The sequence below is a fragment of the Alnus glutinosa genome, chromosome 10 (genome assembly GCF_958979055.1).
Source record: "Alnus glutinosa chromosome 10, dhAlnGlut1.1, whole genome shotgun sequence".
In the NCBI taxonomy this organism is placed as follows: domain Eukaryota; kingdom Viridiplantae; phylum Streptophyta; class Magnoliopsida; order Fagales; family Betulaceae; genus Alnus; species Alnus glutinosa.
Window position 1 is genome coordinate 19,423,896 of NC_084895.1, and position 8,868 is coordinate 19,432,763.

Consider the following 8,868-nt stretch of genomic DNA (forward strand, 5'->3'; position numbering starts at 1 on the left):
TTGAAGGGGATATGTATAATTTTCCTTTTAATTTAATGTATCCATCTTTCATTTTTTTTTTTTTTTAATTTTAAGTCTCAATTAGAATTTTTCATTAAATCATGTCAAAATTTTCAAAATACCAATGTGTTTTATTTTTTTTAAAAAAAAAATAATTTTTTTACAATGATTCAAGCATGAGTATTTTTGCAAATTCCATTAAATTCTGACCAATACCTTTTATCCATGCAATTTTTTTAACTAAAAAAAAAATAAAAAAATGAAGGGGTATTTTGAGAATGTTGACAAGATTTAATGAAAAATTCAAACAGAGATTTGAAATTGAAAAAAAAATAAATAAATAAAATATGGATACCCTAAATTGACATTTTTTAAAGTTTGGGTACCTTATTTTAAAAGTGATGAAAGATCAGGGGTTATAACCGAATTGCTTCAGAGGTAAGGGTGATAAATGGAATAAAAGAGAATAAAGAGCGGTTAAAGTCGTGGTTTCAGTATGTTGTGCTACAACTGCTACGTTTTTAGAGTGCGTTTGAGACTGCGATTTCTTAGACAAAAAGTGCGATTTTTAACCAAATCGCAAAAAATGAATCGTTTTAGAATTGTGTTTTTAAAAAATTGGAATTTGAAAATTTATAAAACTGTTTTTTCAAATCGCAGGCAAGTTTGTGCTTTTTTGAAAACGCGTGATTTTAAAGTCTAACCAACGATTTTAAATGCCAACCTATAATTTTGCCAAACGTTTACTTTTAAAAATCATTTTTTCAAATCGCACTTTTTTAAATCGTAAAATCAAACGAACGTTAGATACGTTTCTAGTTCGTTATCCATTTCGTGCTTTTCGAACGTTAGATAAGTAGAATTTTTTGAAGTTAAAAGTAGTAAACTATAATGTTTTTTTTTTTTTTAAATGCTAGTGTTTGGAATTAATAAATAACAAGATGTTTCTCATTGTTTTGAGTTTGAAAATGAACCTAAATTTAGCTCCCAAATCTATGATTCCTTCAAAGAACCTTGGACATTTGTTTTCTGTTTTAGTAACTTGGGGAGGATTTATTAAAATGTGGGATGTTTTGGAGGAAAATGAAGTAGAACAAAGGTCTCAGGCTATTAAATTGACATTAGAGTTTGATGGCTGACTTGTTGGTGGTGATGGTAGTTACTTATGCATGGTGACATATTTTATCTGCTATGATTACTATCCGAAACTAGTTGTGGTGTAGCTGTTGATATTGACAGCTGAGGAATGCCAACATGAGTTTTGCAATATTCTTCTTGATGCAGCTTAGCTGTAGTATCTTCATAAATGGAAAACCCGTATGGCAATATGCTTAGTTTTTAAAATTTTAACATATATATTTCAACGTTACCTAACTGAGCAGAAGTGAGAAGCAGGACAATAGTAATTATGTGTATTGTTAGACGATTTATAGTTAAGTTTATCTTTATCTAAGTTTTAGTGGTATTTATCATTATTTAGGTTTGGTTGTAGTTTAGTTTGTCTAGCTGTGTTATATTTATCGTTATTTTGAATTGTATTTCTCTTATAAATAATAAAAATTAGTGCGGATGCATACATTTTGTGGCTTTCTTATTTTCATTCAATTATTTGTAGTTGTATTGTGCCCTCTGAACGTAACGAATGGTTGGATATCCGAGATAGTAAAATTCTCCCCAAACCTAAAAGTTCTTCAGTATGTTGGTGAGAAAGAACATCGCTGCAGACTACGCAGGGCAATGTATGAGCATGTAAAAGGACAGTCCTCATCGTACAACATAAGCTTGTAGCTTTAGTGACCATAACAGGCTATGAGTGTAATTATTTTTAAATTTTTGGTATTATTGGGTACTGTTAATACACAGCTCCCTAGACGAAAGTAGCTTGCACACTACAAAAAACTTGTTTTTTAGTCACATGCAGTTAGCCACATGCATGAAGGTCATCCACGTGGCTAACTGCTAGCCACGTCCACTTAGCTATGTGGATTTCGCGTAGTGAATCCGGTTGTTGCTAAATGTACATTTAGAGACGTGGCCTTTATATATGTGGCTATCTAGCCACATGACTTTTAGCCACGTGCCACCCTCAAGTGGTTAAATGTATTTTTATTTTTTTTAAAAAAAATGGAAAATTATATATTTTTAGCCACCTATTCCTAACCCACATCACCAAAATCAGTATTTTTTTTTTCTCCCTAATATTGTATACGATATACGTTTACGTACCTATATCTCACTGGATCTGGAGAAAGGGCCGGTGTATCCGGCGAGATCCGTGCCGGATCTTCGTCCAACTCGTCATTGAGATCCGGTGAGTGCCGGCGAGAATACCCACGCCACCAATCGATGAAAATACCCACTCCAAAAATACACATTTGGCCAAGAATGAGCAAAAAACACCAAAAGGCACCAACTACTCCGGCGACTAACAAAAATGACAAAACAAAAAGTAACAAAAAGACCAAAAATCACCATCAAAAGGACCCGTAAACCACCGGCCTCTTCTCCATCACCGACGACGAAAACGTGCTGCTCCGGGTGTTGGCGATCGAGTCATGCGTCCAGGTGGGGGTGAGTCGTCGTCTGCTGAGAAAAAAATACAAACAAAGTGAGAAATTTTTTTCATGAAAAATGGGGAGAGACGAGAGAGTTGGAAAAAAGAAGAAAATAGGGAGAGATGAGAGAGTTGAAAAAAAAAATGAGGGGAGACGAGAGATAGAGAGAATTCTAAAAAAAAAGAAAAAAAAATTATTAAGAAGCCAGATCTGTCGCCTTTTTTAGCTTACAGGCAACATATCCGGCTTTTAAAAAGAAACGAAAAAAAAATTAAAAAATTGAAATTAAAGACAAATTTAAAACAAACAAGAGGCGCGGGACCCTTCCCCCCAAAACATGCAAATGGCAATGTGGTTTATTTGCCACGTGGCCAATTGGCCAACGACGTGGTCATAAAGCACGTTGCTAAAATTTCAAATTTTAAAAATATTTTTTAAAAAAATTTAATTCTTGAAAAAAATTAAAAAAAAAAAAAAAAAAAAAGAAAAAAGAATATTTTAGCCATGTGGTTTATGTGCCACGTGGCCAATTGGCGATGTGGCCAATAAACTACATGACTAAAATTTTAAATTTTTTTTAAAAAAATAATAATTATAATAAATTAGCTACGCGATTTATGTGCCACATGGCCAATTAGCAACGTGGCTAATAAACCACATGGCTAAAATTTTAAATCTTAAAATAAATTAAAAGAATTTTTAATAAATTAGCCACGTGGTTTATGTGCCACATGGCCAATTGGCGACGTGGCCAATAAATCACGTGGCTAAAATTTCAAACCTCAAAAAATTCAGAAAAATTTCAATTTCTGAAAAAAAAAAAGAAAAGAGAGAGAGAGAGAGAGAGAGAGAGAGAGAGAGAGAGAGAGAGAGAAAGAAAAAAAATATGAATATTTTAAGACGTGGTAATTATACACGTGGCTAATTGGCGACGTGATAAAAATACACGTGGTTAATTACCAACGCAAAGCATTTCGCTACGTGGTGGATTACCCACATGGCAAAATCGTGATGTGTGTAATCACCACGTCCCTAAATAGTCAAGTGGTTATAGTACCGGGTACTGTAGCCACATGGCTAAAAACCAAGTTTTTTGTAGTGGCAGTGTTTGAAGACCACCCCTGACCTAAGGGGTGACTCGCAAGCCACCCCAGATGCAAGCCGGGGTGGTGCATGGCCACCTCTGGGGGTGGCTCGCTGGCCACCCCCTCCCCTTAAGGTGGCAACCACCCCTTTTCTTTTCCTTTTTTTTTTTTTATTTATTTCATTTTAAGGGTATTATATATAAATTTTGATTATAAAGTTAGGGCATTTGATTCATTTCAGGTCTTTTAATGAGGTTGACTGACGGAATGGAGGTTTTAGTAAGTAAATGGTAGTTCAATGTGGTCAGGTGGTGAGAGTGTCAGTTCGTGAGGCATATTGACAAAGACTGGTAATTCACGAAGGAAAAGGTAATTACCCCTTAAACTTAACATCTTTACACATTTCATTTATTTTAAAATCCTAACTTTATCTCATCACATCATTTTATCTTTCTTTCACATCATCATACATGTATCTTACCCTCATACGGTTGAGGTTACTTTATCAACCATTTGCATATCCCTTACATACCGGTACACGAGGCATCGTATCATACCAGTGCACGAGACACCGTAGCAAACTAGTACATTAATCCCTGTACTATAGAGGTTGGCAAAATATATAAGATTCGATATAGGTAATCTGTATCGTACCAGTTCTCTCACCATAAAGGATCGTAAACATACCAACTAGGCCATCGTACAAATAACCCATTACAAGGTAACCATAACTCATACTGGAAACCTGTCATTGCGTAATCATAATGCTTATTGACACCCCATTAAAAGGTAGTTGTACTCAAATCGGAACCCATTACCGAGTAATCCATACCGCTTACTTGTTCCCTCTCAAGGTACTCGTAACTTGTCTCATATCTCATAACATATATTCATATAATTTCATCATCTCTTCATAGTTAAAACATGCTTGGTACGTAAAACATAATCTAGCGTTTGAAATATCACTATGTAAAGGAAATATGATTAGGCCTCACATGTTAAATAATTATATCATTTCATGCTATAAGAATATTTTCAGATTTCATTTGCAGCATCATGCATAAAATTTTATTTATAATTCCATAGTGATTTTACTTACCTCGAACACTTATCATCAGACCCGGACATCTCAAAGCTCAACTTCACGATTCTGTAAGCCACACTCTAATATTAAACATAACCCACAATAAAAATCCTGATGAACCTTAATCAAGCATTTTAAAACCCTAACCCAACGAGATTAGGCATTCTATAAGACTATCGAATGTTTGGTATTGTCTTCGAACATTCGGTTTCGTTGTTGATCATTCGGCATAAGTTAGAATGTTTGGTCACTCGTAGAAACCTATCTCAGACCAAAAGTCCTTGCTAAACCTCAAGAAAAGGGACTAAGCAATGAGAATGGAACTAAACAGTGGGTAAATAATGAGATAACAACCTAATAACACTAATATGAAAACAAAGTTAGACTAAGAAAGTTACCTCCTTGAAGAACAAGGGACTAAGAGAGCTCATTATCTCTCCAAATCACTCTCTCACTCTTACTATGGTTTTAAAACTAGAGAAAACTGAAAATAGGGCTTAGGGATCGTAAGGGTCCTATTTATAGGCGTGAAAAGTTAAGGATAAGACTGAACCATCTGATTTTCAAGTACTACAAGCATTGAATGTTTAGGTAATGATCGAACCAACAGCCTTAGGGTTTTAATCGAACATTTGGCTGTATTATTGAACACTCGGGTCTAGGGCTACAAACGAACGTTCGATATCCCACAGGAGCATTTGGCATCGAGCGTTTAATGTCATACTCGAACATTCAGCAAGCACAAAAATTGCTAAAAGTCAAAAATATCACACTTTATACCAATGGAGAACAAACCCTAGCATCTTTAAGTTATAGTTAGAGTGTATTTAACCCTAATTAATGTTTGAGGTATTACAAGTAACGGCCCAAATTTTGAACTAGCAAAACGTAAGTGAAAACCTTCGATTTCCACGTGACGCTACTACATCAGAAATACAATCTCACAGCGGAATATATTTTTTCTTTTAAATAGTAGGAATAAATCACATACCACTAGAGGGCTAGCTGAATTACCTCATAATGATAAAGATAAGTTAGAGTATGGTTTATTATATATACCATGTGCGCACTAGGTGTGCCAAATATATGTGCCACAAGCAACACTAAATTCACATGGAATTAAACATTGTCAATAATACACTATAAAAACAAACACAGAGAAACAAACATAACGATAAGACTTGCTCTCCCAAAGTCAAGCATTAAGCTCCTGCAGACGGTTCAACTATTAATACTAGCGAAAGGATTTTCGCCTTCATTTTCAATTCTTGCATCATGGTCTGTGTAAAGATGATGACGATATCACATTTACAAAAAAAGAAAAAGAAGTTAGTCCCCAAGTTCCCATAAATCAAAAATTAAAAGTCACCAAAGGAAATAAAAAGAGGGAAAGGTAGAGAGAGAGAGAGAGAGAGAGAGAGAGAGAGAGAGAGAAAGGGAGAGAATGCATGTAATGAATAGTGACTAATTCGTTTATGTTTTATGATAATATTTAATTCAAACCTCTCGTTCATAGGCTAAATACCATCCCGTCTTTAGTGTCCGTTACGTTCCTCCCACTTATAATGTTTATCTATTTTTATATTAGTAGCTCACAACATACGAGTCTATTGGTAGCACACAACTCCTGAGTTTGTTTCTTATTATTTGTCAGTACTGGTTGCACAAAGCCTTCCCAGCTTACTGGTCCCAGCTTACTGGTTACACACAGCCTCCCCAGCTCTTTTGTTAACATATTCTTTATTATTGTAGGAAAATGTGTATTTAAAACAGATGACGAATACATCAACAAACAATTATAGTAATGAAACACAGATTCATTTCTCAGTAAGTACTTCTATACTTATTCTTAATATTTATACAACCTTTGTAAAATAACACAACAAACAATATACTTAATAAAAACCAATATCCTGTTTCAGTAAGTAAATTCATACTTATAGTTGACATTATAAAAACTTAGTAAAATGAAACACAGATTCATTTTTTAGTAAGTACTTCCATACTTACTCTTAATATTTATACAACCTTTGTAAAATAACACAGTAAGCAATATGCTTAACAAAAACCAGTATCCTATCTCAGTAAATAAATCTATACTTATAGCTCACATTTATAAAAACTTGGTAAAATAACACAGCATCTGATATACCAATTAAAACTCGTATAATGTCTCTGTAAGTAAATCCATACTTACTGTTCTTCTCAGATGAAGTCCCCAACTTCAATTTTGCAAATAGTCTATATACACATGGTATTTCACAAATTAGCATAATCATCAAACAATATAGTCAAACGTTAAATAGAATATTGTTCAAAGACCCTCATCTCTTTATATGAATTTACCATCATTTTTACTTATGTTATATTTATTACTGACTCATCTATTTGTCTATACTCCAGTTTTCCATAGTCCATAATATCAGTTTGTCCATACATTCATCATTTGTCAACTATCTCATTATTATCTCTTTAGTTCATTTTATCCATTATCCTTTTTATTCATTCTTAGACATTCTTTAGGATAACCTTAAAACCTGGGCTCATAATTGATGACGAGGCTAAGACCAGTACTGGCAAATATGAAAAATATGGCTTTAAGAAGAATATAGTATAGAATTTAATACTAAGCTTTATGTTCAAACACCTAAACAAGCATAAATCTTTAGTGACATAATGTTTAAACATAAAGCTTAAGGAAGAATAAATTGCAAGAACATATAATAGTAAATCAATTTTATCGTGCTAAAGGTTTCTTGATAAAGTCTTAAGGAATACTAAAGCCGATTAATTCCTTTACTTACTTTTTAATTCATAAGCTTATTGAGTCATTCGAACATTAATAGTAATAGAATAGAACATAAGGAAATATAAAGGAAACTTAAAGGAAATTTGTGATCCATTCAAAGTATAACTTCAACCCATTCTCTTTTGAGTTGAAATTAAATTAAATATTCTTTTGTTGACATAAGAGAAACATCATAAAGTGTCAAAAGACATACCCAGAAGTAAATTTGGAAAGACCCACCAAAAATCCCTCTAGGTGGCCGAATGGTGGAGTTTATCACCTCTATCAATTCAACACTTATCATTTTAGTGTTTATTATAATTTTTTTAAAAATACCATTATGATAAAATCTTAACCCTTTAATTTTAAAACAATTGTGTGATTTGATAAATCCACAAGGTAGAACAACCTAAGAATTTTAGAGGATCTTGATGTACATTGCTTCAATTAAGAGAGAGAGAGAGAGAGAGTAGTTAGGACTTCTTTACCATATCAAAAGTTGGAACTCAAGGATTCTGCAGGTAAATGACATCTGAGGGGCTCGCAACATGCTTATAAAAACATTTCAACAAACAACGCACAAGCTGGGCGCTTATAAGAAGAATGTCTTCAATTTTCAGAAATCGTTCGCACTTGGTTTTGGCACAATTAAAAATTATAGGAAACATAATTGGGTCTTCAGAATTCTTGATACCTTTGAAGCAGCGTAAAAAAGTAGCAAAAATGCAAGCTTCATATGTAGCGTCGGGGTGAGGCCATGTGGTTTTTAAATTTGAACAATGACAAATTCCAAGTGTAAGGCACAAGTGTATTTCTCCATGATTATCAAGTTCAAAGGAATAAGGAGACATAATGAGAGATGAAGATGGAGATAATGAGGTAGGGGCAAGATCATTGGCTTGCACACCAAGAAGAATAAGGATAAGCAATTTCATCATCATCACCAACATAAGTTTTCTAACACATTTCGTAGCCATCGATTTTCTCAAGCTTTAGAAGCTTCTTTATTTTAAGTTCAATTCAAAATGATAATTACATTTTATATATGCAATTAAAGTGACTTTTGGTTAGAGCAAAAGTTTTAATAGTTATGAATTGACTTATTTGTAAAGTACTTTTATTGAAAAAGGTGTTGGTTAATAGTTCTTATATTTACTAGGATAGCTAGCCTAGAGTAAAGTGACTATTGGTTATAGCAAAAGGTTCGAAGAAATATTTATGTTAACATGTGAGTTTTAGCCAAACGAAAGTATACTTGTATGAATTCAATTACTTTAAATATCCAAGTGAAGAGGGATGATCAAAGAATCATTATATATTATATTGATCAAAGAATCCATTCAAAAGGTTTGGAAA

General features: G+C 33.3%; 1 long non-coding RNA gene across 1 annotated transcript; it reads right to left on the minus strand.

Moving 5' to 3' along the window:
- Positions 1-5,745: 5,745 nt before the first annotated feature.
- Positions 5,746-8,534, minus strand: LOC133880524 (uncharacterized). The gene is made up of 3 exons (XR_009902318.1): positions 8,001-8,534; positions 6,922-6,965; positions 5,746-6,004 (listed from the first exon to the last, which is right to left on the minus strand). It is a non-coding gene; the product is annotated as an uncharacterized LOC133880524 (long non-coding RNA).
- Positions 8,535-8,868: the final 334 nt, after the last annotated feature.